General features: G+C 36.3%; 1 protein-coding gene across 1 annotated transcript in view; it reads right to left on the bottom strand.

The window, feature by feature from the left end:
- Positions 1 to 21,886, bottom strand: part of LOC110463651 (tsukushin-like) — a 98,554-nt gene extending 76,668 nt beyond the window's left edge. The window contains exon 1 of the mRNA XM_021518447.1: positions 20,301 to 21,886. The gene's annotated coding sequence lies outside the window, so the exon portion shown is untranslated. The remainder of the gene's footprint in view (positions 1 to 20,300) is intronic.
- Positions 21,887 to 22,169: the final 283 nt, after the last annotated feature.

The raw sequence follows: 22,169 nt of genomic DNA on the forward strand, positions 1-22,169 counted from the left end.
ACTTAATGTATGCTGAACGCACTTGGAACACGTCGTGACGGGGACACTGTCATGATATATCAATCAAGACTACACAGAGGCGTTCCGAACAGCAGTAAGCGGATTTTATGTTTGACAATAAACTTTGTGATTTTAAATCATACTGACACACTGACAAAGTAGACATATGTTTATGTATATATATATATCTAGGAAAATCACTTCAGCTGACAAAGCAGGCGACAGCAAATTAGAAATGGGTGTCATTTAATTCCGAAACAATGCTCATTTGTTCGCGATTTCCATGACGACAGTGACTGTCCTGTTGGTATATAACCTCGGTTTCGTGTCACGTTGCTGACTTAATGTGTTTCTTGTTCCGTGAAGGATGTACCGTTTAGAAGATACTTTATGACATGGCGACAGTGCTGCCGATCATCTGTGTACATTTTTAATGATCTCCCTTTTCATGACGCCGCCGGGAGAACAGTCAACCAGTCATCTATCATACCATCAGTTTCTCGTGTACTCTTTGTAGCCATCAAAGCGAAAGTAAATTTGGAGAAAAGATCGACTTTTAGTAGTTTAACCTTGGATAATCAATTTTGAGCCGAGTAATAACTCCCGGGAAGAGATGCGTTAACCTCCCTTAGATATTTCTGTTATAGCGAAAAGCTAATCACGTCGGTGTCCGTTTTAAGAACTCACAGTAAATATTACGGACTAAGATCGTTGTATATTGCAGACTGTTTTTAGCGTTTTCTATGTGTTTGACCTTGTCCGTGACATTGAAATGTCTGCAGCACATGAAAGACGAGGCTTACGTTATGACAAATAATCATGTTATTTCATCCCACGCCCGTAGACCTAGTAATATATGGTTACGTTATATTGGCAAGAACGATTGTCTTGGATATTGTGCACTGTTTCCGTATTCGTGTGGTATTCTGTTATAGGATTAATTCCTCTGCTCCCATTACTTCCATATCTCTGTTTTTATCTCCTCGCATTATCTTCTTTCTATCTATCTTACAACCTCAATATACTCTTACTCCTCATTTTTCGGGCGAGCACGGCGCATAAGAAGACGGTTTTTAAAAGTAGGCCATGACATTCAAACTAAGGTCTGACAAATGTGTTGATAGACTAGTTTATGAATTTATCTGATGTGTCATAATTATACTCTCCTGACTCTTAATTTGGGGAATAATTCCTTCGAATTCTGTCGTTTGAAGAAAAGAAGCGTTGGCGTGATTTCCAAACACTATCAATTGGAACTCCTCAGGACATTTCACTATTTCTGTATCCCCTCTTTTCTTATATATAATACATATACTATCCCTGAACTTCTAAAGGAGCTGAAGTGTTGTGGGCCTATTTCTGCATCGAAAAATTGGTAAAAATAATCAATTAAAGCATAGACTTGTTTTATTGTATGTGAATGTTGAATACATCAAAAGATTTGTGCGGTAATTTAAAAAAAAACAATTGGCTCAGTATGACGTCATTGGTTCAGGCACGTGACTTTACACATGTAAATACAATCTTACTGGAGATATCAGAAAGCATCAATTTGATAAAACCTATATCTTCACTGCAGCAAAGATAATTACAAGAGAATAAATCAGTTTTATTATTGAACAATCAGAGCAGTAAAATAAGGTTATACGTGTTTCTCTTTAGGAGGAGATTTCGTACTCCAGTGGTCCTCTCTTATTTCAGTGATTGATCATTTGTTGGTGTCCTAAAATCGTTCCAACAACAAACCGTCGTTGTACTTCTCCAATATTGTAACTTAGAATCACCGGCTATCCTTAGTTAAGCTATTAGCGGTGTTTAGAATATCATCTAACATGAGTTATATAGGATAAATCATTTTTTTAGAAAAGATACTCATAAGTGTAATTAAGCACAGATTGTGTACACTATACTTCAAGGCCGTCCATCACGTTCATTGGAACGGCTGCTTGGAGTGACCTAGTTATAAAAATTGAAATACGATTACTTTTCTCCAAATCATCTAGGTCTAATACACTACATATGCTGATTTTACATATACGTACAGTCGTTGTATTCACTAAGTTGTCATGTTCGTTTGGTGTGAGAGGTGATCCCCCCAAACTCTGCAATTAAAAATGAAACTTATGCACAACTGATACACATGTATAAGATCACGTTTGAAAGATTTTTGTGTAAAACTTCAAAACTCGCGAAAAAGATCGATGTTCTGCAACACAGTTGAAATAAAAATGGTATAAAAAAGGAAACTATCAAATATCCTCTTTTTATCGTGTAAAATGTTTAAGTTTAACCAGGAACTGATATAAGAAGCTCTTCGGTTTTAATTGTTGAAAACGTTCGCACTACCTTTCATTAGAGGAACATATCGTAGCTCATTTTTAAGTTTAAACAAATGCATAATGACCTGTCACAATGTTTTACTATGTGCAGCGGGTTTGATGAATCTTTTAAAATGTCTGAGCGTGATTATTATAATGGTGTTGGATTTTGAAATGCGTTTGTAGATTCTGTCGAATTGCATGGCGGGTGTCGTCGATGAAGCAGACGGCGCTGACCCTTCCGGGACACGTGGTCTCATTCTCCTTTGACTTGTCATTTTGCAATGGTCACCGGGCTAATCTTTCTTTCGTTCACATTTTCCTAAGGTTTATAGATTTAAAGTTCGAGTTATGATTTGTTCACACGTCGATATTGTTTTGTTTTGTTTATCGAACAATGCGTATGATTGATTATTTCGTATGGTCAGTAGGTGTCAACCAAACATGTGCTTTCTCAAGCTATCTCTTTGAAAGACTAAATATACTATAGCTTGACAAAGAGATAAGTCAGTCTTGAAACGTTTCGACACGTTTATCAATACGTTGTTTGTTTATCATATAAAATTTCTATATACCTTTTTCAGATAAAAGAAGTTTAATAACATCTCTTTGTTTTACAGATTGATCCTGATGCTACATTTGCAACCGGAAATGTAAGCAGAAATAGAAATACTTAGCTGATTCCAATAACAACCTGATTGTGTTGGTATTACAACCGATTTCTAAAATCCTTTTAGTGGTCAGTGGTCAGCCACAGTGACCAGTGACCCAATGAACTCGTCACTAATTCCCCGACACTGCTTAAATCTGACAGGCAACGCGTGACATCTTGATATCGTTAATTATCCATAGACTTTGACTGTTGGCGCGGTTACTCACAACAACGGCCTGCGAGTGCTTGATTGTAACGCGTATCCACGTGGTCAATGCAACAACAAACAAGCTTGCAATCGAATTTGCTATTGTCCGGACATGGCCCTTTGTCCGGTTGATGACTTGTCAACACAATCATTGTCCTGAATTGAGCAGAAGTGACCAGAGCGGCCTGAGATTGAAGACTACGATGACCGTTGGTCAATAGGGTGTTGCTATCGAGACCGGTAGATATCGCAACGTTATTCGAGAACAGAGATATTGTACGAACTGTAATTCGGCTACAGAAGTCGAAGATGAATACCATTTTATTCTGATATGTAAAACCTACCAAAACTTAAGAAGTCGCCTTATTAAAAAGTACTACTGGAAAAAGCCATCCATGTTTAAATTTATACAATTATTGTGTGTTAACAATACTAAGGAATTATGTCAACTTGGTAAATATATTTTTGAAGCTAATAAGTTAAGAATCTAATTTATTTACTCCACTCTCTCACTGTATATTGTGAGCCGTGTTATTGTGTATATTATGCATTGTATTGATATGTTTGTACTGATGGGCCGTAAGGCCGAAAGTTAATAAATGAATTGAATATGCAAGACATTCGATGGAACCGTTGCATTATATATTCCCGGTGGTCGTCAGAACTGCCGCTATAGATATTTAACTCTTGAAAATGTCACAACGTATGATTTCTTTGACGGTGTGAAAAAAAGTGAAAAATAAACAAATAAAAATAATTGCTATAATTTTATTAACTCATATTCCTGGTTCAGCTTTCCAAGTATTTCACATTGTAATAACAACTATTTGCGGCGTTACATCAAATGTTTTATGACATTATATTTGCATTCTGACGGCACGTCGTACAAATAACTGTCTCCCAATTGAGTAAATTATTGATGCTTTCGAAACGGAAAAACATGTTGTTCTGTTTTTGATTCATTTGTTATAGGATAATCAAGATATTCAAATTCTGAGAAATAACTCGCAAATTCGTTTGCGTATTCTCAAATAGCCTCTAAAAAACTCGTAGATTATTTCTGATATCAAAATAGTGTATGCGATGTAAAGTATGGTAAATCGTCGCTCACTGAGTATTTTCTATATACATCATGGTAAACTATAGCGTCCCTAAATGAGATCGCCACTGGAGTATGCAGTCCAATACAGATAAATGCAGCGACATGGAAGCCCCGAGAGGTCTAGGGTGTATAACGGCGGTTAAAACTCGGTATGCTGGAAGGCGTTGGAGTCGACTAGTCTCGAACCTCTGAACGGGGTCTACAAACTGGTTATCTCGGAGAACCGTTGGTGAAAGTATCGATTTTTCACCTCGGTGTTTACATGTGATAAATAAATATCATAAAGAGGAGTAAGAAAGATACATCTGGGATGTCGCCACTGTTCTTAAAAATCTTTAAAAAACGCTCCAATACAAAACTCTCACCCATGTGATATAACATACAATGTACGTTTTTAACTAGGAGTCAATTTGTCAAAAATGAACGTTCAATATCGAAACAAATCAGCGACAAGGCAAACCCAGCACTAGTATTATACAGTAAAAACGTCAATATGTTTCTGACTACAACTGTCACAACTTAAGTATACTTCGGTCGAGTTAGGTACAGCCAGTCGGGTATGGAATCCATCTACCCAAGATAACATCAATAAGCCGCTCGCGGTAATTCAGCGACACACAGACAGATATGTCAGCATGCCAGCCGACACTGTGATAACATCCAGTGTCCCAGACATAGTAAAAAGATTTGGATAGAAGCCTCTATAAACAGACAGAGAAGACCGACCGACAGCTTATAGTGATATAGACAAAAACTGGTTATCTCCACCCGGAAGAACAGGCCACAATAGTCCTTCGAGAGAATATCAACTTACCATATCCGGCCACTGTCCAGTCGTACTGATGCAGTGCCAGGAAGATGTCCTAATGTGTTAGACCTGAGGGATATGGATTACGTATCCCTCACATCTTGGAAGCTGGGATAAGCATTATAGCTTCAAAATTGTCCACGAATTTGTAATCAGAATTATTAGAGATTATAGCACGCTTGTATAAGTTTTATGGGAATATTTGCGCGAAATTAGTAATATCTTATCGTGTTAAAGAAGGCCAATACTTGGCAGATCGAGAGGCAGCGCCAACACAAAAACACATTCATGGAACTCGAAATTGATAATAAAGGGACAACGGGACCGGAGCAAACGCAACAACAAAGGGAGAGGCATTGAGAACCACCACCAAAAAAACGGATGCAAAAGAAAGTCATGAAAACAAATAAGTTACATGAGATGAAATGAAAACGGTGTGGTGTGAAAAATACACCTTCTAGTCAATCAAGTTCATCAAGGCTATCGTTCCTGCTAATTGTAACTAACATAACAGTAAAAGAGGGTAGACAAGTAAACAAGGCAGAATAACAAAGTTTTATACATGCCATTTGAGTCGACAGATTTTATTTTCATTAACTGAAAGGTATAAGATGATTGGCATATTTAATTGATTTAAGTGTAGAAAAAAAAGTGAGTGTTTCATATCAGAGATACACAAGTACACAGAGGTTTCGTAGTCCGTTAAGCGTTACAAAATATACGCAGTCAAATTGTTTCAAAACGGTATGATTTCATCTGTAGCACTGTGTGGCACAATGTAAGAACGACCGGACCGTACATGGTAATTACACTGTACTGTGCCTGTTATCATAACAGTGTGTATAGGGACGATCCGGCTATCTATGTCTGTTACCGTCTGTAGCTACTATCTGAGGCCAGCTTCCGTCAGATAGAATTACATACTTAATAGTATCCTGTTCAGTAAGTGCCCCGGTGACAATACGGTGGCGGGTCCACAGACTGGGGTTAATTCCTGAATACCCAGAACAAACATCTAGATCCACTTATACAATAGCATATTATTCTCAAATTAGTGGACATTACTGTGATACAAAACAGAAACAACTGTTAATAATTACCTACAAAACAGTGGCCGTGAACACATGTATATGCCTACAAGTATTACATGTTAAGCGTCGTATTTCTGAACTGTATACTTTGAAAACTATATTTTAGGTTAATTGAAAACTGTGTTAGTCAGGTACAAAATGATATTTTGATTAGGATGATATACATATATAACTCTATAATAAAGATACATTATAATGATATTAAATTGCGAATTTCTGTTGCAGAATAACATGTCCTTTGTTGCAGACTCTAACATAAATAAATTATAATTAACATTGAACGAAAATATATTGTACAGTATATGACTGTTTTGGAATTTTATGATAAATTGATATTCTCGGAATGATGAGGGCTAGGTATTATGTAGATTTGCATTTGAAGTAAGCTAACACGGTTAATTAGATTTGGGTCAGAACTATATACATGTAAATATCACCAAACGTCAATCTAAAAAGATATATTTATGTATTTATGTAAAAAAAAACCAATGGAATGACAACATAACAAAATTATTTCAAACAATTGAGAAAGGAATGATACAACTTACTGATATATGGCTATTTTTAAAGTTATGTCTTTGTGGTGTAATATATGATTTGACATTAGAAAGCATTGATATCCTATCACTCCAAAGACCAATCAATAAACCTACAACGGTTGACTGGTAGAGAGGGTTACATAACCTATAATAGACGCTGGATGTGTTTATATACTGGCCGGACAACATTTCAATCCAACTTAACCACACACTCTGTGTATAGCATTTTAAAGACACCCGACACTAAAAAGTTATAATTGTATAAAACAATTACATCACGTGACCATATTTATAATTGCTAGCCAGGCCTGGTCGACCCAGCCAGACTCGGCCGAGGAGCAAGCTCACAGTAATCATTCAATTTCAGCAAAAGTTAAATAAATACCAATGAGGAAACAGAGTGGCACTTACAGCAATGCCCTATAATTAGATAAAATGAGGGATGTTCTCACCCCAATAATCGTGTGTCTGTGACGATCTAAACAAATAATGGCAAATCATTTCATATTGGCAAAAAATACGAACCCAGAACGAAATGAATAGACCTCGTGTTAAAACCTCATTATAGCAATTCAACCAATACATAACAGGAACTCTTCTTCGTAAGGAGGGGAAAAACCATAATGCACAAAACATATGGAGGTCCCCTACAGTGCATGGAAAAGAAGCTTCCTTTTAATCTCGAGGGGCAAATCTGTCAGGTCGACAGAGGGCGCTGATGTTTGTTTGGAGTATCCGTAAAAACGTTTTACAGCAATGCCGTTTTCGCGTTTGAACACATGTTCCATGCCTGTCACGTGACCAATCGATAAATTGGACGATGTTTGATAGCTGCCTTGGCTGGGTCTGGTCGTTTTTTAAAGATACTATGGAGTGTTTCAATTGGATAAAAACGCGTGATGCTTTGATGATAAGTAGCAGTCGTTAAGTCGTAAACTTAATTTTATGTGCCAATCTTATTCTCAAGTTATTCCTTTTTTGAAGTGAATCAATTCGGGAGAGTCTACACCAGAAAGCAGTCTGATGAAGAATTTGGAAAAGCAAAAACAGCTCACGATTTAAAAAGCAATTTTTTCTCAATGATGTATTATAACTATTTAGATATATGTATCTAGTTGCTTAGTTATTGCCTCGCTGTAATGTACGGTATGAGTATTATAGGTGATGTATAGAGGACTTGACGGGATAAATCGATCCTTGGCAGATCATGGTACATGCTTCTTCGTTACCGTCTCCATAGATGATAAGTCGACATATCGGGTTTGATCTGCACATGCGTAGAAGAACAATGCATGCGATAGCATGTGGCAGAGACATCTATCAATAGTAATTGTTAACTTAAGGCAACTTATTTTATCATTATATAAACCCCGTAAACGTCAAGCCACGAATTTGTCCTGAAGCTATATTTCTGGGAATGCTCTTTCGATCGCTGTAGCTAGGGCATCTCGGACCAAAGTGCCGAATACGATCTAGACTCCAAGAACAAGCGTCATTTAATGCGCGCTCTGCGTTTAGTGAAAGATTTAGCAAAAGGGTTACATAATATACATGTACATATGTATTACAATTATTGTGTCCTCAACATTCGAATTAATATACAGAGCTGCTTTGGATACAATTCCGGAATTATATTACACTTTCAAATGCAATCGTTATTATGCGTAATTATACAACAGCAAGTCGCATCAAGCTTATCTTTAAGAAAGAACTCTTAGGTTCTTAAAGTTCAAAGAATAAAAGATATAACACAATCAGGGGAGTATGGGAGCTGCATCACTCTAGCGTGGCATCCTCCTTGGTATCTCTAGTGTGTATGTAATAATATAAGTGTCTGTGTGTGTATTGAAGGTCATATAGATGTTTATTATAAGTCCTTATTTCCAACGCCCGTTCACACAGCACTGAAACCTTGACACACTGTAATATTCATTTTTTGGGAATACTTGTCTTAGATTTATATGATGATGTTGTCAGAATTTAATTCGCGATACATGGTATAATTAAGAGCAGGGATAAAGCTGTTCTTCTACAAATATTCGCAAGTAATGTTTTATTCGCGATAATGGTAATACTACTGATGGGATGAAAAAGTAAAAGACGGGGCGATCAGTATACTTTGTTGGTCGTAGAGTTGTGAACACTTGCATGATATTTAGGTCAAAGACACGGCAGAAAACCACCTCACCTCCTCTTTTTTAACCAAAAACGCTGAAGATGACATCGCCGAAACAAATGTGTAAACCAGAAAGAAAGAGACAAAACTAAGACTAAGTGCCGTGTATTTGAATGGTATCCTCGGCGTTCCAGAGATAATACGAACATACAGCAGTTATAATATATCTATATCGAGAATGGGTTCTGAAGTGTTAAAGTCCATAGGTATTGCTTCGTGGTTTATAGCTCCATACAAAAACCATCACTATCAACTCAAAAACGTAGAATAATATTTCTTAGTGGGGTTTTTCTGATTTGTCTTAAGACTACAAAGGCGGTGAAAGAAAAGTGGAAGTTTCTGAATATTATACTTGGTTGTGGTTATGTGTTACAGCCTTTGCGACCGGATGAAAGGGAGCAGTCGGTAAAGTGTTGCGATCGTTAACGTTGGTCCACCATTTATATGGCATGCAAATACTACTGGGAACGAGGGCAGATCATCGTCAAAATAGTATTATTGCAAATACATTATGCATGAGCCATGATCTCGACCGCTAACGTCTAGCATCAGTTTTCAATGGATATCAGTATTCTAGTGCTAGATAGTGCCGTCCTACACACAAACAATAACATCACTTACGACAATCCACGCTCTAACGACATCGTTCAGCCAAAACATCCACTTATACCAAAACCGGTCCCATTTCGAATATTGGATATATGGCATTAAGCAATTCGACACACATAAAGGTAGAGCTATATTTACACGAAGGTCATTTACACAAATTCAAATTAGAATGCAAATTGTTTTATTTCTATCAGGAATATACATATTATCTGAATAATTCTGTTTTATGTACTCGTTCCTTTAGCAATGAACATGTCGATTGAAAACAGCGCGAACGATTGCGCATGCGTGCGTTTATTTGACAATATACTTCATAAACAAAGAGGCCATAATATGGAAATGTTATATGCTTATAACTTCCGTTCAGCAATAGACGAAGCCATGTTAATTAAAATATCAAAGAACATGTGTTTGTGTTAGGTGGAAGAAATGAATAATACGGAGAATTACGAATATCAGTGTTTCTTTTGAACAATTATGCTTTTTATATTACTTTCAGTCCGATGTTTTCCAGATGGTTGTTTACGTTCTTAATTGATAAAAACTAATCAACTATCGCCTACCGATATACAGTGCATGTAGATTTGTCAAATAGAGTCCATTGTCCACACAACATTTTGTAATGATTCGTATAGTATGGCATCGTTCATCCGTTCTCATTTTAGAAAAAACTTTACTCTGTTTCGTTTGAGTTGACGAAATTATTCGTTGTATACAGTTTTAATATCTGACAACCATGAATATTTACAATTGCCACTGTTTCGGAATCGATAACGTAAGTGTAGGCAAGTCTGTTTATTTCTCAATAACTTGAGCGTAGAACGTGATCCAGTTCTCACCGCGTATGAATATATGTAAATATGGGCAGACTTCTTTCCGCAAACCTCGTGTCAATGTTTACAAACAAACTTTAGCATTTAGACTACCGTGCGTTCGAGACACCAAATGATGTCGGGTTCGAGACTAGACAGATCATGTACATGACCATTCAAAAAAATGAAGCTAGTGACAGATGTTACCGTCGCGATTGTTCGTCGATACAAAAACTCTCCACCAGCTCCACTCTCTCATCTATGAGTGTCGGCACAGAAACGATGGCTATCATTCCTAGAAATGTAGGTCAGATTTCTCGTCTCCCAAATGTTACATCAACAGTCACTCGGTCGACACACGATTTATACACATTATCCAGTGTACAATGTACATGACATCTGTACAAACCTCTGGTTTGCTTACATTCAACTTCCACCAGGCCTAGGCTAGTCACTATCGCTCGACGACATGGTAGCACTCTCTATTTCCCGCCTTTCCCGCTCTATTTCATCAATTAAAAAAAATGGACGTCCGCGGTCATTAGTATTTTCTACAAAGTATTTTGCCCCAGTACCTCAATTTCATACAAATATAAACACAGTGGGCGGGGTTTAGCTGTCTGTCAACGGCGTTTGCGAATAGCTGTTTCGCATGGATTAACATGACGTCAAAATACTTTTGAACGCAGATTACACAAGGTAAATGCATGTATCCGCCTCTTTAAGTCGTTTTATTGTTAAAAAAATATATTGTAAATATAAGGATTAACCTTTTATTTTGTTTAGTTTATGAGATAATAAATCCAATGGAGCAGTCGGTAAATTGTTCGTAAACGCGACCTTGTGCTCCATTGGATTTATTATCTCATAAACAAAACAAAATAAAAGGTTAATCCTTAATACACTGAAACATCGTCATACACCCTGAAACTAATCCATTTAATATTGTATTAGATATTACCGAAAGGAGTATTGATTCTGCCAACACAATAAAAAATGTTACAACAAATACAGGAGATCGAGAATATTACCAAACACTAGATCTATAACGCTTAGGACACTGGAGGAATATGTAGACAATCCTATGTTAATTCACCATAAGGGACAGATCTATGTTGTTGCTCAGGCATGTTCTGAGAGGAAAAACATGAACAAATGTCTACAGAGTTAGTCGGAACCATTATATAGGAATTAATATTAAATTCATGGGGTCAGTACGTCTTCATGATCAATGTTACCTTATTATTTATATTTGATGTGAAAACGTTCATATAACACAAACAATACGTCAGGTTTGCAACCAATTGCGCGTGCCCGAACGTGAACCGGCAACGTTCTAGGTCATCAGGAATCAATTGGGTGTTTTCACCTGAGAGGTTTCCCTTTTAAACTGACGAAAAATAATGGTCGCCATCTTGACACAATGTTTCCCTTTGAGACCGCCGTATCTTAGGTCGTTAATGACGTACCGGCATGTCTGGATTTGACGGGGGATATGACTGATGCTACAGGTGAAAGCAGGTAGAGTTTAATAAGACATCCAGATTACCTGGTTTCTCTTCAGGTTTCTTGTGGGCATCCGGGAATATCAAGGTTTTATGTAACCTCTTTATGTTCTGTGGTTGTATTGTCTTGTCAATCAGGTTCATTGTTCTCATCATGTAACGACTTTGTGTTAATTCTAGTATCATAGTGCTATGACTATGTGTTAATTCTAGTATCATAGTGCTATGACTATGTGTTAATTCTAGTATCATAGTGCTATGACTATGTTTTTTGGTTTTTTCTCTTTTTTTTTGCTGTGCATTATTTTGTGTTGAGTCTTATTTTATTGTTAATTGATGGTGTTGTAATTAATGTAACATTGTGTATTGACGATGTGGTAGTTTTGTATCTTTGTTTATTGACAATGTAGTATTTTTGTATCATGTTTAATGACTACGTGGTAAACAAATTTTGGTATTATTTTGTCGTGCGTCTTGTTTCATTGTGTATTAACGGTGTGGGATTTTGTATCATTTTGTATCGGCGATGTTAGTAAGCTTTGTATCATTGTATCATTGTGTAATGGCAATGTGGTAATGTCGGTATCATTGTGTATTAACGGTGTGGGATTTTGTATCATTTTGTATCGGCGATGTTAGTAAGCTTTGTATCATTTTATCGTTAGTGTAATGACAATGTGGTAATGTCGGTATCATTGTGTATTAACGGTGTGGGATTTGGTATCATTTTGTATCGGCGATGTTAGTAAGCTTTGTATCATTGTATCATTGTGTAATGACAATGTGGTAATGTCGGTATCATTGTGTATTAACGGTGTGGGATTTTGTATCATTTTATATCGGCGATGTAGTAAGCTTTGTATCATTGTATCGTTAGTGTAATGACAATGTGGTAATGTCGGTATCATTGTGAATTGATAATGTTGACATTTTTGTATCATTGTATATTGACGATGTGGTAAATTTGTGTATCATTGTGTATCGACAATGTGGTAATTTTTGTATCATTGTATATTGACGATGTGGTAAATTTGTATCAAAGTGTATTGACGATGTTGTCATTTTGTATCAAAGTGTATTGACGATGTAGTAAGCTTCGTATCATTGTGTACGGACAATGTGGTAATGCTTGTATCACAGTGTATCGACGATAAGGTAGTGTTGTAGTGTTTGTATCATTGTCCATTGACAATGTTGCCATTTTGTATCATTGTTCATGGACAATGTTGCCATTTTGTATCATTGTTCATTGACAATGTTGCCATTTTGTATCATTGTTCATTGACAATGTTACCATTTTGTATCATTGTGTATTGACAATGTTGTCATTTTGTAGCATTTTGTATTGACGATGTTGTATTAACAAATACTTATCTAGGAGATTACGAATGGATAACTTAAAAACTAAGATGAGTAGGTCTGCACTATGTATAAATTTCAGGGTTCTGAATATTTTCAATTTTGTGTCTATTTCTATATATGCCATCAAATTACTTATGTTAAGACAAAAGTGCAGTTAAACATACAACACATGAATACCCTAATTCCTGAATACATGTGTACGTCTCAATGTTAGCCCTCTCTACGCGGATACGATTTTACGTAGGCATAGGATTGAAAAATGTATTCTTGTTGATGTACTTGGGAAAACTAAAACGTTTTATTTGCGTACCTATATACAACAGTTTTACTCGTTAAACAAGGCAAACTGTCTGTAAGTAGTACTATGTTTCTGTTGCTGTTGTTGGTACTATGTTTCTGTTTCTGTTGTTGGTACTATATTTCTGTTTCTGTTGTTGGTACTATATTTCTGTTGCTGTTGTTGGTCCTATGTTTCTGTTTCTGTTGTTGGTACTATATTTCTGTTTCTGTTGTTGGTACTATGTTTCTGTATTTGTTGTTGGTACTATGTTTCTGTTTCTGTAGTTGGTACTATGTTTCTGTTTCTGTTGTTGGTCCTATGTTTCTGTTGCTGTTGTTGGTACTATATTTCTGTTTCTGTTGTTGGTACTATGTTTTACCTATATACAACAGTTTTACTCGTTAAACAAGGCAAACTGTCTGTAAGTAGTATTATGTTTCTGTTGCTGTTGTTGGTACTATATTTCTGTTGCTGTTGTTGGTCCTATGTTTCTGTTTCTGTTGTTGGTACTATGTTTTACCTATATACAACAGTTTTACTCGTTAAACAAGGCAAACTGTCTGTAAGTAGTACTATGCTTCTGTTGCTGTTGTTGGTACTATGTTTCTGTTGCTGTTGCTGGTACTATGTTTCTGTTGCTGGTGTTGGTACTATGTTTCTGTTTCTGTTGTTGGTACTATGTTTCTGTTGCTGTTGTTGGTACTATGTTTCTGTTTCTGTTGTTGATACTATGTTTCTGTTGCTGTTGTTGTTGCTATGTTTCTGTTTCTGTTGTTGGTACTATGTTTCTGTTGCTGTTGTTGGTTCTATGTTTCTGTTGTTGGTGCTATGATTCTGTTGCTGTTGTTGGTACTATGTTTCTGTTGCTGTTGTTGGTACTATGTTTCTGTTGCTGTTGTTGGTACTATGTTTCTGTTTCTGTTGTTGGTACTATGTTTCTGTTTCTGTTGTTGGTACTATGTTTCTGTTTCTGTTGTTGGTACTATGTTTCTGTTTCTGTTGTTGGTACTATGTTTCTGTTTCTGTTGTTGGTACTATGTTTCTGTTTCTGTTGTTGGTACTATGTTTCTGTTTCTGTTGTTGGTACTATGTTTCTGTTTCTGTTGTTGGTACTATGTTTCTGTTTCTGTTGTTGGTACTATGTTTCTGTTTCTGTTGTTGGTACTATGTTTCTGTTTCTGTTGTTGGTACTATGTTTCTGTTTCTGTTGTTGGTACTATGTTTCTGTTTCTGTTGTTGGTACTATGTTTCTGTTTCTGTTGTTGGTACTATGTTTCTGTTTCTGTTGTTGGTACTATGTTTCTGTTTCTGTTGTTGGTACTATGTTTCTGTTTCTGTTGTTGGTACTATGTTTCTGTTTCTGTTGTTGGTACTATGTTTCTGTTTCTGTTGTTGGTACTATGTTTCTGTTTCTGTTGTTGGTACTATGTTTCTGTTGCTGTTGTTGGTACTATGTTTCTGTTTCTGTTGTTGGTACTATGTTTCTGTTGCTGTTGTTGGTACTATGTTTCTGTTTCTGTTGTTGGTACTATGTTTCTGTTTCTGTTGTTGGTACTATGTTTCTGTTTCTGTTGTTGGTACTATGTTTCTGTTTCTGTTGTTGGTACTATGTTTCTGTTTCTGTTGTTGGTACTATGTTTCTGTTTCTGTTGTTGGTACTATGTTTCTGTTTCTGTTGTTGGTACTATGTTTCTGTTTCTGTTGTTGGTACTATGTTTCTGTTTCTGTTGTTGGTACTATGTTTCTGTTTCTGTTGTTGGTACTATGTTTCTGTTTCTGTTGTTGGTACTATGTTTCTGTTTCTGTTGTTGGTACTATGTTTCTGTTTCTGTTGTTGGTACTATGTTTCTGTTTCTGTTGTTGGTACTATGTTTCTGTTTCTGTTGTTGGTACTATGTTTCTGTTTCTGTTGTTGGTACTATGTTTCTGTTTCTGTTGTTGGTACTATGTTTCTGTTTCTGTTGTTGGTACTATGTTTCTGTTTCTGTTGTTGGTACTATGTTTCTGTTTCTGTTGTTGGTACTATGTTTCTGTTTCTGTTGTTGGTACTATGTTTCTGTTTCTGTTGTTGGTACTATGTTTCTGTTTCTGTTGTTGGTACTATGTTTCTGTTTCTGTTGTTGGTACTATGTTTCTGTTTCTGTTGTTGGTACTATGTTTCTGTTTCTGTTGTTGGTACTATGTTTCTGTTTCTGTTGTTGGTACTATGTTTCTGTTTCTGTTGTTGGTACTATGTTTCTGTTGCTGTTGTTGGTACTATGTTTCTGTTTCTGTTGTTGGTACTATGTTGCTGTTTCTGTTGTTGGTACTATGTTTCTGTTTCTGTTGTTGGTACTATGTTTCTGTTTCTGTTGTTGGTACTATGTTTCTGTTTCTGTTGTTGGTACTATGTTTCTGTTTCTGTTGTTGGTACTATGTTTCTGTTTCTGTTGTTGGTACTATGTTTCTGTTTCTGTTGTTGGTACTATGTTTCTGTTTCTGTTGTTGGTACTATGTTTCTGTTTCTGTTGTTGGTACTATGTTTCTGTTTCTGTTGTTGGTACTATGTTTCTGTTTCTGTTGTTGGTACTATGTTTCTGTTGCTGTTGTTGGTACTATGTTTCTGTTTCTGTTGTTGGTACTATGTTTCTGTTTCTGTTGTTGGTACTATGTTTCTGTTTCTGTTGTTGGTACTATGTTTCTGTTTCTGTTGTTGGTACTATGTTTCTGTTTCTGTTGTTGGTACTATGTTTCTGTTTCTGTTGTTGGTACTATGTTTCTGTTTCTGTTGTTGGTACTATGTTTCTGTTTCTGTTGTTGGTACTATGTTTCTGTTTCTGTTGTTGGTACTATGTTTCTGTTTCTGTTGTTGGTACTATGTTTCTGTTTCTGTTGTTGGTACTATGTTTCTGTTTCTGTTGTTGGTACTATGTTTCTGTTTCTGTTGTTGGTACTATGTTTCTGTTTCTGTTGTTGGTACTATGTTTCTGTTTCTGTTGTTGGTACTATGTTTCTGTTTCTGTTGTTGGTACTATGTTTCTGTTTCTGTTGTTGGTACTATGTTTCTGTTTCTGTTGTTGGTACTATGTTTCTGTTGCTGTTGTTGGTACTATGTTTCTGTTTCTGTTGTTGGTACTATGTTTCTGTTTCTGTTGTTGGTACTATGTTTCTGTTTCTGTTGTTGGTACTATGTTTCTGTTTCTGTTGTTGGTACTATGTTTCTGTTTCTGTTGTTGGTACTATGTTTCTGTTTCTGTTGTTGGTACTATGTTTCTGTTTCTGTTGTTGGTACTATGTTTCTGTTTCTGTTGTTGGTACTATGTTTCTGTTTCTGTTGTTGGTACTATGTTTCTGTTTCTGTTGTTGGTACTATGTTTCTGTTTCTGTTGTTGGTACTATGTTTCTGTTTCTGTTGTTGGTACTATGTTTCTGTTTCTGTTGTTGGTACTATGTTTCTGTTTCTGTTGTTGGTACTATGTTTCTGTTTCTGTTGTTGGTACTATGTTTCTGTTTCTGTTGTTGGTACTATGTTTCTGTTGCTGTTGTTGGTACTATGTTTCTGTTTCTGTTGTTGGTACTATGTTTCTGTTTCTGTTGTTGGTACTATGTTTCTGTTGCTGTTGTTGGTACTATGTTTCTGTTTCTGTTGTTGGTACTATGTTTCTGTTGCTGTTGTTGGTACTATGTTTCTGTATTTGTTGTTGGTACTATGTTTCTGTTTCTGTTGTTGGTACTATGTTTCTGTGTCTGTTGTTGGTACTATGTTGCTGTTTCTGTTGTTGGTACTATGTTTCTGTTTCTGTTGTTTACACTATGTTTCTGTTGCTGTTGTTGGTACTATGTTTCTGTTGCTGGTGTTGGTACTATGTTTCTGTTTCTGTTGTTGTTGCTGTTGTTGGTACTATGTTTCTGTTGCTGGTGTTGGTACTATGTTTCTATTGCTGTGGTTGGTACTATGTTTCTATTGCTGTTGTTGGTACTATGTTTCTGTTGCTGTTGTTTACACTATGTTTCTGTTGCTGTTGTTGGTACTATGTTTCTGTTGCTGTTGTTGGTACTATGTTTCTGTTTCTGTTGTTGGTGCTATGTTTCTGTTTCTGTTGTTGGTGCTATGTTTCTGTTTCTGTTGTTGGTACTATGTTTCTGTATTTGTTGTTGGTACTATGTTTCTGTTTCTGTTGTTGTTGCTATGTTTCTGTTGCTGTTGTTGGTACTATGTTTCTGTTTCTGTTGTTGTTGCTATGTTTCTGTATTTGTTGTTGGTACTATGTTTCTGTTGCTGTTGTTTACACTATGTTTCTGTTGCTGTTGTTAGTACTATGTTTCTGTTTCTGTTGTTGTGTGTATGTTTCTGTTTCTGTTGCTGTTGTTGGTACTATTTTTCTGTTTCTGTTGTTGGTACTATGTTTCTGTTGCTGTTGTTGGGACTATGTTTCTGTTTCTGTTGTCGGTGCTATGTTTCTGTTGCTGTTGTTGGTACTATGTTTCTGTTTCTGTTGCTGTTGTTGGTACTATGTTTCTGTTGCTGTTTTTGGTACATATTGTGGTAGAAGGCTGTCGCTGTTGTTGTGGTTGATGTTGTTAATGATGTTTTTCGACAGAGTTGGGGCTGGGTATCGGCTTGTATATAACACTGGTGAACGCTGGTGGCCTTGGTACATGTAATAAACACTAGCAATTCATACAATAAACATCAGCATTTATATTTAATGCGGGAATGGAAATACAATTTCAACTCAATAGTTAAAGGAATGGTTCAAAATAAAATGTAAGGTAATAATTGTAAACATTTCCCAAGGTAAAAGAATTGTAGCCTAGAAAATCAGAAAGGAAAACATTAGACTAGATATTGTAATCAAAACATGGGTAAAGATTTACAGTCCCCCATTCCATGGCCATGAATTATATATAGGGCCAACATGACTGTTAGGTTGACGCCGGTGTATGATGCGACATTTCCGTGTTCCTGTTAAATTGTTTCTAGCCGAGGTTTATTATCACAGCCAGTCGGTGCATGTACATGATATATAGATTTACCCTTTAGTAGCGTGTCGAATTATCGTGATTCAAAATTAAAAAAAAATCTGGAAGCAGAGGCAACTGTCAAACGTTTCTTCCCTCTAATTCATCGTACAACACAAATAATGTAATACACGTACAACACAAATAATGTATTACATGTACAACACAAATAATGTATTACACGTACAACACAAATAATGTATTACACGTACAACACAAATACATTAAGTTACTCTTTGTTCCTCACTTTTAAATTGGATAATCATGAATGCGCTGCAGAAATTTAGTAAATGGAAACAACGGTGTATCATATTGATACACTTTAGAGTATAAAATGCATTTTTGAATATATTAACAGTATATAAACTCATGCAGTCTGAACAAAGTATGCCTAATTGTGATACAGAGGATGGTTAGTGCCTGTCCCCTCAATATAAAACCAAAATGCACTAAAAATGTAATACAGTGAACAAATTTCCAGTACTTCCTGAATATAGATATATATCCAACGTGATACTTGTTAGATACATCTGTACAATCTTAATGTAGTATATACCCTAACTATGATCAAGGGAGAAAATAAACTCGAATACTTCCTGAATAAAGTTAACCATAATGTGATACTGGGGAGTTATAATTTAAATAAGATATAAACCAAGCTCGTGGAAAGTTAACGTTTTACCATTGAACTTACTAATTACTAATACAAAAACGGATATGAAAACAATGAAATGTTATGACACCTTCAGATCAAAATGTACATTTATTGACGGGTTGGTTTTGAAGTGATTATTCCTGCCCCCCAAAAAATGCGATTCCAAATTTCGCTTACATGTAAAATAAAGCCAACGGAAGTTAGTTATTGATGCCTAATGAATAAGATGATGACGGTCTGCCGATACTGGATGTTGCGACGACACAGTTTTGGCATCAGGAAACTTTGGGATGTTTAATCTTGGCTAATTCACGCCAGGCGCAAAATAAACCAAAATATAATCACATCCAAAATATTCCAAACTACGGTACTACGCCGAAAAGGGCAACAATAACAGTCATTCGACTCTCTAGTCAAGTATAATGTTTAGACAAAATACGCCAGAGAAAAACAAATGGGAACGTTTCAATTTAGTTTAATTCAAATGTGTGTTACAGGAAAAAATCGGTTCTCACTAATGTAGCAGTATCCTACATTATATATAACTATCAAATTATTATTATGGGAAAGGCCCTTGCATTTACAGTATACCCGTGACGAAGGAATATATTTGACAGTTCTCTATATTTATAAGAATGCGGACAATCATGACACAATCCCTATATTAATCTCTCTATTTCAAAAGAAGACAGACTATGAAATGTAATTTAAAAAGGTACACGGCGTGTATCTCTCTATCCCAAACGAAGTACGGTCCATACTTAAACAATTTAACCGACACTTACATCCTTATTCCAAAGATATACGAACTACATTAATTGTATAATGAAACAAATAAAAACAGCGCGTTGTTTTTCTCTATCTCACCGGACAACTAACCCTGATAGGCCAATGTATTGGACATTGATCTCTCTTCCCGACATAAATAGGGACCATGATCAAACACAGTACCAAACTGTTATCCCTTTAAGGAATACGGAGATTTATAATAAAACTGAACATAACATGTATGTATATGGTCACTGTAACCCAAGTGAATAAGACTCCCGCCCGCTCATCCATAGAGTGTTCAACAAGTACTACCGAAACATGTGAACATCACACGTGTCCATTGTCCAAAATACGTGTGTGTGCTATTTACCATGTAAACAAGGCCAAATTATGTATAATGAAATCACTTACCGTAGTAGATTCGGAGTTACTGACGTTGTCGAGACAGCTAAATTTCACAGCTGGTCTTGGAGTCAAGCTTGCACAGCGACCCGCCTAATAAATCAAAGCCGTTATGTAAGTAACCATCGCAACAGCAGAATGGACGAGAAACAATCCAGACCTTTCCAAATAAGGTCAATTCTTCTATGGCGACACTGTACTATAACTGCCTATAGTTCCGGCAAGGTCAGCTACGGATAGGACAAATCGTACTCGAGCTTGTAGACATCTACAAAGGTCAGGTGAAATCTATAGACACCAAGCCTTCTTCTAGTAAGGTAGCTTTTCTTTTCATCAAATTGGGAATGTCTGGAGAACAAGTGTCGATCAGAGATATTCCCAACAGATTGAACTAGATTTACTCCGGACAGAGTCTTTCAGAACTATTCCGGACATTGTCAATTATTAGAAATATTCCGTACAAAATCAATTAGAAATATTCCGGACAGAATATAACAATGATACTCCGGATATAGTCAGCTAGAAATATTCCGGACAGCGACTATCAGTGATACTCCGGATAGAGTCAGCTAGAATTATTCCGGACAGACACTACCAGGAATACTTTAAACAAGCCCCGTTTAGAATTATCCAGACCAAATCCATAGGGGATACTCAGTTCAATTGAATAAAACAATGGTTATCTTCCTTACGTGTTCCCCGGCAATGTTAATTCCGGCTGTAAGTTTCTGTAAAGTCCTGGGTTATTTACAACAGTAAAATACCGACTTTTCAGGACACAATGATTCTGGCAGATACTTCCAGGGTGTCTTTCACATCTGAGGACAGGAAAACACTTCAGCACTCGGCTATAGTCATAGAATAAAGGTCTAGATAACGAACAACCTCCGGCGTAAAACAAACAACATCTGACAAACAAAGATACGCTGTCGTGTTACTGTGAAATAATATACATATATATGTATACATACATAACTGATAAAAATCTATTTTAATTTGTTTTTGCCGTAGTAGTTTTGTAATGAACTTCTCTAAGTTGTCATTTCGACACACTGTTTGAATTTCCTGTGTGCTGAATCCGTCAATCGTTTTTGATCCGAATCAACTTGACATGCACGTAAATCTTTTGCTCAAAAATTAAATTTTGAAAATAATATCCGATATCTATTTGATTTGTTTCATCAGATTCTTTCAAAAACTAGATCCATTTCAACATACACAGGGGAAATCATAACATCCCTTCAGTCATCTGTCCGCCGAAAATAGATTGATTCTGACAAATTATTTCTTTTATAGCCAATATCCCGGTGCAACATTGCCAGTTTCCGTTGAAAACGCTTTTCAAATCTTGAAGATAAAATCCTTTTTTTCACATCCTTTAAAAGCGTCCAAGTAGTTTATGCACTTTGCGATATAGAAGTTGATCAATGTCGTCAAAATGTAGGAGGGGCTATTTTGTATATGCAGTTTCCTCATACAAAAAAGGAAAAGCCATTTCTTGTCCAAGTCGATAGGGGCGCGTTCGACTTATCTCTGAAACCATCCGTCACGGAGATCGTATCATATTCGGGGCAAAAGTGCGTTCGTATGAGCGACCAATTTCAAGCTCCTACCATAGGCGCGTTCGCTTCGCCATCGATCCAGTGGAGCGGGCCTAGTTATTGCCAATTACCCATTACATATCTCGAGAGGCGAAAGGCAAACGTACAGAGATCGTCACAAGTTATCCAGCTCACATCTATTTTCCACTCGTTGAAATGTCAGAAGTTGTTCCATGCTTCCTCACTAAGCTTTTCTACAAATCAGATGCTGTCACGGGCAACGATAAACGATATCTATACATACACTGCAGTATATTTCACATTAAACTGTCACCGA

This window comes from Mizuhopecten yessoensis, unplaced genomic scaffold, assembly GCF_002113885.1.
Source record: "Mizuhopecten yessoensis strain PY_sf001 unplaced genomic scaffold, ASM211388v2 scaffold10919, whole genome shotgun sequence".
Lineage (NCBI taxonomy): Eukaryota > Metazoa > Mollusca > Bivalvia > Pectinida > Pectinidae > Mizuhopecten > Mizuhopecten yessoensis.